The sequence below is a fragment of the Cannabis sativa genome, chromosome 8, assembly GCF_029168945.1.
Source record: "Cannabis sativa cultivar Pink pepper isolate KNU-18-1 chromosome 8, ASM2916894v1, whole genome shotgun sequence".
Classification (NCBI taxonomy): Eukaryota; Viridiplantae; Streptophyta; class Magnoliopsida; order Rosales; family Cannabaceae; genus Cannabis; species Cannabis sativa.
In genome coordinates this window covers 20,443,089-20,453,358 of record NC_083608.1, presented here as the reverse complement: position 1 = coordinate 20,453,358, position 10,270 = coordinate 20,443,089, and positions in this window count along the sequence as shown.

Below are 10,270 nucleotides of genomic sequence, written 5' to 3'. Positions count from 1 at the left end.
ATATGTCTGCTATTTGTTCAGATGTACTTAATAAGCAGTAAGGATTTCAGTATCCCTTGATGAATAAAGCATATAGTTAAGGATGTTTCATAATATTTTATGAACCTGGTTCCAGAAATTTGGGTAGATTCAAATATACTACACTTGATCTGTAGATCAAGACAACAGATTGATTGGAATGCACAACTTGTTTTATGTTAGTGCAACTGGGAGTTTGTTGGGTTTTGTGCCCTAAATAAAACTCATTACAATCTGATTAGTTATCAATTTAAGAGTTTTGAAGTGGTTTATGCTAACATGTATTTTACATGCTTATGGTTTAATATATATATTCAATAAATGCACAAAATTAGTTAAGTCCAGAACATATGTTTATTCACAATTATAGTATTGTCAACACAGTGGAATGTGATTGTGATTATATGATTCAAAAGACTAAGTCTCTGTTTCATCAGTGTTTTGGATTTACACTGATGTGATAATCAGCGATGAAGTATACTTACACTTGGAGTAAGTGTTATGTTCTTTCTAGGACATTTGTAAAGTATACTAGTTTCGAATGTATGGAGTATACATTGGACTGGACCGATATTGAACTTAGTCAAGATATTATAAACTTACCGTTGTATCTTTCCAAGTCAATATCACTAGTTGATCTTAGATTAAAAGAATCTAAATCCTGATATGCTTAGGCTCAATCTCAGGAGTGCTATTCATGTTCTTTGATTTATTAGTTAAGCCTACTTTTGGGTCAGGGTGATACGTATATTTTGGAAACATGATAGTATGACTGAGTGGGAGCGCTGAACATAAATATGGAATCTATAGCTTCTACTGGTGTATAGAAGTCAAGTGATGATTCCCTTCGAGCTTAACTAAATAGAAGTAAATGGATGAGCTCTTGTTTCAGTGACTATATCTTTGATCACTAAAACATCATTTACAGGTAGCTAAGTGTTTTAAGGGGCCAAATACATTGAGGGGTGAAAACGGTAAATTTTATCTCATCTCGATGTAAATCATCTATATAGAGGATCTTTGATCACATTAAGATTATAACAATGGTTAAATGAGATAGCATATCTATATCGTGAAACATATAGAATGCTCTATATAAGCTTGAGAGTGCAATTCCAAGTTCTAAGAGTGGATTCAACAAGGAATTAATAAGTTAGGGAATTTACTTGGTAAATTCGGTTCGACTTATTGGAAGCTCAGCAATATAGATCCATGGTCCCCATTCTAGTTGAGACCATACTGTTTGTAAGACTCAATAATTGATTTATGATTAATCAATTATCATTCTAAAAGTTAGACTACGTCTAATTTGTGAATTTTCACTAAGCAGGGGTGAAATTGTATAGAAAAGAGATTCTAGGTTTATTTATTAATTAAGAGACTCTATATGTCTAATTAATAATTATATTAAATGACAATATTATTTAATAATCTATTTTAGTTATTGAATAATTAGTTGACATTTAAATGGTTAGAATTGGAAAATTGGAATTTTTGGAAAATAGAAATAAAATTGTGGAAACTGCAAAATCCGAGGCCCATCACACCCATGGCCGGCCACTTATGTGTGTATTTCCCAATTATTATTTTCATTTTTTTAATGCCAAATAATTACTAACCTAAACCTAGCAGTTATCTATAAATGGAAAGTGATGGCTCACACCAAATAAGGCAATTAAGCAATTACTCAGTAATTAAGGAAACTGCCTCTTTCAGAAAGTTGAGCTTCCCTTTTCTCTATATATAGCCGCCCATCTCTTCTTCTTCTTCTTGAACAATACACAACAATACAAGAGAGATACAATTTCGAATTCCTTAGTGAGAGATTAGTGCCCACACACAGCAAACAGTACCTCAATCATAGATTGGAAGACTGTGAAGGATCAAATCCAAGAGAAGGACATTCGGACTCAGATCTTGATTATACTCTGCAACATAAAGGAATCAAGGGTTAGAGATCTGAGTGGAAGGAGACATATTATTCCGCTGCACCCACTGTAAGGTTTCTCATACTTTATATGTGTTTATTTATTATCGTTTTAGAAGTTCATATTTTTTAGGTTGTTAATCAACATACTTGTGAGTAGATCTAAGATCCTGGTAAAATTAATTCCAACAAACATCCCCTCAGTTGTGTTCACAGTGGAGGAGGCCTTCTTTGTCTCCTCGACTATTTTCACAGCAAAGGAGGTCTTCTTCGTCTCCTCGACTATTTTCATAGCAGAGGAGGTCTTGTTCATCTCCTCGGCTCTTGTCAGAGTGGAGGAGGTCTTGTTTGTCTTTTTAGCTATTTTCACAGTGGAGGAGGTCTTCTTGGAAAATGCCAACAAAGTGTTGTAGTATTACACGTTGCTCTTTGGTTGACTGAGAATGTTACCAATGTCTGCTTTTGTCGGGAACTTGATAAGCAGGTCAAATATGGACAAGGCAGCTTGGAAATTACCTTAGTTTGGCTGCTCTTACCCCAAGCTTTAGTTTCTTGATAGCTAGGGGAGAAGCAAGGAAGCTTGTATGTTGAAGCCATCTGCTAGTAGCGAGATAGACCATTATTGAGGAGCAGTAAGTTATTGTTAGCGTTTATGCCCTGAAATGCGTGTAAAAATATTTCTGTTTATAATAAGAGTTGAACATTTTTATTTATGCTTGTATGTTAAATTATTAATATTTAATATTGAATAATTTATTATATAAATATCGAAAAACTCATTATTATTTTTTTGAAAGAAAGACTTTTTATTAAATCAAATCTCAGTACATAAGAGTTTTAAGTTCCATCGGAGTATTGGACTCAGAAAAAATACAACCAGAGGAGTATCGAGAGTTATGTGCTACCCAATGAGCTACTCGATTTGTTGATCGTTCAACAAAAAATAACTTAACATTAATCAAAGAAGAAAGCAAAGCTTGACAATCTTGTATTGTACGGAGAATTAAGACCACTTAGCCATGAATAAAACAGACAGCAACATAGTAAAGTTTAGAAATTTGTAATCAATAATTACTAGTACGGTTCACTGATGCCTGTTATTCGGTACAAGTAATTTCGATTCAGATTAGTGATGTAGTATGACATCTAAGTGAAGGTGTTGTATATAATAGAGATTATATACGACATGGACTGATATGAAATTAAGCAATCTTTATTAAACATGTCGTTTATTATAACGACCTTATTCATATAATAAGGATGATCGATAGTAGATTGCCCTAAATCTTGAATAATCATGAACTCATGTTTATGTTATTAGTTTCTTTATTTTACTCGTTAAAGTTTCTCAGAGAAGATGATTCTTACAACTTCTATTTTAGGAATCTAATAATATCGATGGCTGGGAACATAATCTACAATTATGGAATCCTGAATTTCTTAATGGATCGAATGTTGATTTCCTTTAAGTGTTAATTATGGAACTGAAAAGTTGTGCACAAATTTACTTTCACAAGTGAATTAACGATACTAAAGGATAAAGAAGTAATTAGAAGGGTAAAATAGTAATTTGACCAAAACTAATTACAAACCGACACAGGGAAGGCTAATCATTGGAAATGATTATATCAATGGACACTTCAGTAATACTCAGTAAATATAATTTTATAATTACTAAGAGTTTAATTTCATATTTATAGTGGAGTAATCATAGAATTAATAAACATGATTATTTGGTTGATAAAATTCAATAAATAATCTAGTTTATTGGAGCTTTGTAATAACCAAAATATTCGTTATTATTTTATGCCTAGAAATTTCGATGTGGAAATAGTGATTGCATAGAATAAATTATTATTTTTATCTAAGAATTTTGTTAGTTTCCAAAATGATAAGAATATGAGTATTATTATTATTTTAAAGCTAAGCATAGTTATCTATTGGAAAATTGGACTATAGTATTTTAAGTATTTAAAATATATTAGTTGGTGTCGTAATGACCCAAGTCTAGGGTCATGTAGTTTCGGCCAAGACTGTATAAAGATGATAAGTCTTATTAGAATAAATAGAATTTATTAATTCCTTTGTGTAGCCGAACCTTGGAAGCTATGATTAAGGTTAAATTTAACTGTACAATATGTATATATATGGAGCTTAAAAGAATTATAGGTAATTTATATATGATTTTAATTATAGTTGTCTTTGAACTATTTATATGAATTGAGGTGTCATAACATACTTGGTGTAGAAAACATGTGACACATTATAGTTTCCATTATGGTGATATAATAGATATTAAGTAGTAGTTAGTTAGAGAAACAAGTGTGGGAGAGAATAATTCAAAATATATGACCAACTAAGGTTAGTTATGCATGGAGACACAATCTATTCAAAATTCAAAATCTAGTCTTTGGTGGAGAGTACACGTAGGTGATTAACATGGATCTTAACAAGTACACTATGAAGACCAAGCAAGGTCTTTGTTCAGCTCACACCAAGGAGAGTTTGTCTCTTTATTCAACAGATTAGACCGAGTATGATGAGAGTTGAGAGTATAGTGCTTTAAAATAATGTCTACTATGTTATTTAATTAATATTTTTAAAAACTACCCATAGTTAGTGATGACTTAGTAGGAACGTGACATAGGGTTAGCTAGAGTCCTATATATAGAGCCTTAGTTATTCATTATTTACTCATTACTCAAAGCCATCACTTATAGCTCCAAAGCCAAGCTCTCGAGATTCTCACTCTTTTATCCCTTGCATTCATCTTAGACCAAAGCTACTACTCTCTAGTCCATAATATAAGTTATAATCTTTCATATTTTTCATTTCAAATTGTCTTCTTATTTCATCAAAGACTCTCCAAGTCCTTGTTGTGTCTACGATCATTAATTATCCCTCCACCACATCAACGCTATCATCCTTTCTCACATATATATAACTATTTCATCACATTGGCATCACCACCCCCATTTTCACATTCAAGCTTTTTAGTGCTCTACTAAATTTTCTTTGGAATCTAAGGTATCATTTTATTTATAGATTTAAGGTTAATGTCTTATATATATATGTATATATGTAATACATATACATATACCATTATGATAAATTCTAATAAATAAGTATAATATTTAGGTATTTCGTAAGATAGTTACTTCTCAAGGATCACTCCTATTACAATTAAGCTAGGATCTCCACATTCGAGGTAAGGAAATTAAGTAGAAAAACATAAGTTTTCTGTATGTAATAACATTCATAGAAAGAGCGGTAATAGTAAAAGAGAAGTTAACTAAGGTCTTCTGCCTGACTCTTTATTGTTTGTTATTTAATGTACTGTATAATATATATTTAAATAATATGTTTATAAGATTCATGTTATTTAAGTATGTATGTAAATAGTGTGTTTATAAGATTCACATTATTTAATTATGATTGTTATGTTATTTAAATAATGTATAGTAGTTTGTCATTATTTAAATTAGATAGATTATAGTTTATATGACATGGTTTGACCGAGAAGATAATGGTTAAATACTTGACTGTTACGTCTATATGGTAGATAGGAGGCCATTTAGTAGTGGGTACGATTTTACTGAACCCAGTCCTCCGCCATTTAGTCCAATAGCTCAGGTTTATTGGCCAAAGTCGGACTTGGGCGTATTCATTATTATGTGATTTAGCTTAGAATCTAGTTACTAGTTACTAGTGATAAAATTAAGTTTATATATTGCTACTTGTCTAAATATGTGCATGTACGCTTTAATTGTGTTTTATTTTTATTTATGTGACTACCTGACACACATTTCCTTACTGAGTTTAGTAACTCACCCTTATTAAATTACCATGTGCAGACCAAAGTAACTAAAAGTCTAGAATGCCGGTGGCGAGTGGAACTTTGGACGATTGTGTGTGTGAATTCGCTGAGGGCCATATAACTGCGGGCGGTCTAAGGCGCTCTGTTTATTTATTTACGTTATTAAACTTATGTCGCAATTATTTTAGTTATTAATTATCATGTCTTTTGTACGAAAACTGGCCAGTTGTGAATATTTTCAAGTATTAAATAAAAATGCGACATTATGATTTTCCGCGTTTAACGCTTGTAAATAAAATTAATATTTTTATAAAAGTACGGGCGTTACAAGCTTAAAATTATAGGTCCATGGTCTCCAGATCACTACCTTAAAACACTGTCAAGGGTAGAGATAGAAGTTGTATATTGTTGTTTAGAAAATTCTATTTTGACTTTTTAAAATAGTAATTATTTATTTTGTAAATTTTTTTAAAATTTATCAATTACATAAATTAGGGAAAAGATAAAAGTTTTCTGAACAAAGACACGACCACTGCTTACTTAAGACATTGGTGGTGTCACATTCATTGTGTCTTATAAGCGCCTATAAGATATGGTGGGCCTCACTGGATTTATTATTAGGTTAACTAATTAAATTCAAAAGATAAATATTTATTTATAATTGAATTTACAAAGTAGTTATAAATATTTAAGTTAGTTAAAATATTCCCTCAAAGTAGTTGAGAGATTCTCTCCAAGCAGTTGAGAGATTCCCTCAATCGGTTATTATATATTTAATTCAAACCTTAATATCTAATTCAAAATAAATATCTATGACAAATTCAGATATAAATATTTATTCAAATAATTAAATATTATTTAATTTATTTTTGAATTAAAATATTTATTTAAATAAAATCTTTATTAATTTTATTTGAGATATACTGTTTAAACCCAAATAAAACATACGTATTATTTTTAGGAAGCCTAAAAAGGATTAGTCTGATTAACCTTTTTTCATGATCATCACTCTCTTGCTCATGTGTTGAGATTAAACAAGAACACAATATACACTTTATCATAATAGCCCACACTATTCCTTGTTGTGGTGGAAGATTTTGAAGAATATGTTGTGAGTTCTTCACCGTCATCCAAGGATACAACTTACAAAAACAAACAAGGATATCTTGATAGGTTTCAAAAGGTAAATTTTCTTTTTATTTATTTATTTCAAATTTAATTTACATACATATGATGATCCTAGGGATGTGATACGATGATATTCAAAAATTATTATTCCGCTATGTACTTAATTTAGTACTATAAAACTAACAATGGCTTGTGCCTCCGACGTTCAAGCATAATTCCCATCCATATATCAACGGAAGCATGATGAATCACTACTAGAAAGTGGTATGGGAAATACCAGGCAGATTTGGTATAAGGATGAAATCAAAGGTTATTAGAGGACCTTTGTATTAATTTTATGGTACTAAATTAGGTACGCAGCGAAAGAATTGTATATATGATTATCATTGTCTCATAGTCTCAAGGATCTCTAAATGTATATACATTAAATCTAAAATATAAATTGCATGAAAAAAAAAAAATACTTCTTGATGCCTATTAGGGTATCCTTGATTCTTTTCGTAAGTTGTATCCTTTTAGGTTGATTGGAAACTCACACGGTTGTCTTCTAGATCGATCTACGACACATAGGGAATAATGTGGACTACTAGGATAAAGTGTACATGAAGTTCTTATATATATCTCAACACATGAACAAGAACAATTTCTTATGTGATAGAGAGAAAATTTTTTTTGCAAAAAATCCTTTTTTAAGCTTTCAGAAAAGTTATGTAAGAAAATCTATTCCAAAAGTTTTTTTAGAGCTTTGTTGTACGGTATATATAAATAATTATAATAAATATTTTATTTAATTAATTATTTAAATTCAAATTCATTAAATTATATTTAATTAATTAAATAAATAATATAGCTCAATTCGATTACAGATATTTAAATCTAATAATCGATTAAGGAAATCTCTCAACCACTTAAGAGAATATCTTAACTACTTTTCAAATTTAAATATTTATCTATTGAATTAATTAACTCAAAAAGACAAAACCAATAGGAACACCCCATTGTATGGGGCGCATGCACTGTGTCTGAACACAGTGCATGTGGCACCTCCTTTGTCTCATTTAAGACAAGGAACGTGCCTTTTGTCCTGACAATTTTTGTCTCGACAAATTTTGTATTTTCCATATTTAATTAATTTGAAAAAATAAATTATTTATTATAAAAATAAATAATTACTATTTGCTAATTCAAAATAGATTTTTCTAAACTTCTATATACAACATTTATCCCACCCCTTGACAATATTTTATGGTGGCGATTTGGGGACCATGAACCTATAATTCTAAGCTCTAATAAACTAAATTTATTTATTGAATCTCATCAATCAAATAATCCTTTTATTAATTCTATGATTACTCCACTATAAATATGAAATTAAATCCTTAGTAATTATAGAATTATATTTACTGAGTTTTATTGCAGTGTCCATTGATATATTTAATTCTAGTGATTAGTCCTCCTTGTGTCGATTGTAATTAATTTTTGTTAAATTACTATTTTACCCTTCTTATTACTCATTTATCCTTTAGTTCTGTTAATTCAGCAGTAAAAGTATAATTTAGATCCAATCGAAATTTGTGCACAACTTTTCAGTTTTAGAATTAACACTTAAAGGGAACCAACATTCGATCAGTTAGGAAAGTCAGAATTCTATAATTGTAGACCATGTTTTCAGACATCCACATTATAACAATCCTAAAATAAAAACTGTAAGAATAATCTTTTATGGGAAACTTTAACGAGTGAATCAAAGAAACTAAAAATATGATCATGAGTTCATGATTACTCAAGATTTAGGTCGATCTACTATTGATCATCTTTATGATATAAATTAGGTCTTTATAGTAAATGGTAAGTTTGATAAAGATAGCTTTATTCATATTAGTCATTGTCATATATAATCTCTATTATTTACAACACATTTACTTAGATGTCATGCTACATCAATAATTTGAATCGAGATTACTTGCACCGAATAACGGGCATAAGTGAACAACACTATCAACCATAGATTATAGATTCCTTAAATTTTAATATGTTGTTGACTATTTAATTCATGGCTAAGTGATATTAATTCTCTCTACAACTACAAGTCACAACATCATGTATGAATAAGGAATTTTCTGATATTTATATATAAATTATTCAATATTAAATATTAATAATTTAACATTCATGCATATATCAAAATGTTCAACTCTTATTAATAATCAAAAATATCTTTACAGGTTTTTTAGGATATAAATCCTAATAATCTCCCACTTGCCCTAAAAGCAAATTGGGCATCTCCCTTGTCCCACATTATATATATGACTCACAAAAGATTTTACTAGTAGCATCTTTGTGAATAGATCTGCCATGTAGATTTGTCTTTTGGCTTTTATTATTAAGTGGGAAATAAATAGATTTTCTAGTAAAATCCTTTAGGTTAATTAAGGTTTATAGTAGCTGAATAAAAATACATTGAAACTAGAATTATCCAAACAAAATCTCTTTTCCCTTTCTCTTTCTTTGGGTTCGGCTACAAGGAAGCACAAGGAAAACCCACCCACTTTTCTCTGAATTCAGACCTAATCAAGAGAATTCAGCTAAGGTTTTTGAGGATTAATTGTTGAGAAGGTTAAGGTAAGCTAATCCTTCTTCTATCTCTCTTAAGTTTTAAGGTTTTTATATGGTTTCATTGAGGGTTTTGGGGATTTTAGTTATGTTTTGTGTTGTTGGTTTTAGAGCTGAGCTTTGGGAGGTTTATTGTGTTTGTTTAAGCTTTTGCTAGAAGCTTTGGGTTAGTTTGCTATATTTTGAGCTAAGTTAGGGTATTGAGCTCAAGCTTAGCTCATTAATGGTAGGTTATCGTTCATAGTTTTATGGTTGTGTTTGTTTGATGAAATGTGTTTGTTTTAACATTATTTGAGGTTTTGGACAGTTTGGAAAAGGTTGGAATCGTTTTGGTTAAGTTTTGAGGTTTTGGGTCATTTATGCTATAAAAACAGCAGGTTGTTTATGGGAAAACAGTCTACTATTTTTCTAGGCTGAAAACTCAAGAAAACGCCCTGCCATTTTTTGGGGTATTCTTCATGAAATCTCATTTTTCAATATTTTCTCGATATTTAGGATTTAGTTACGCTATTTATTGATAGGGAAACTTTTAGTTTCAAGTGTAAGTCCCCGAAAGTGATATAGTGGATCACTTACCAGTTTTACGGAAATTGTGACTTAGGGCCTTAAATCGTCGAGCAGCAGTTTCCACTAAGAGTTGTAGGCACGCTTACATTCAGAATTAAGACAAGATTAGCATAATAGTATCATATATGTTTACATGTTTAACGTGCATGTTTTATGAATGCCTGTTAGATAGCATATCTGTAATGGCGGTATTGGTGTAC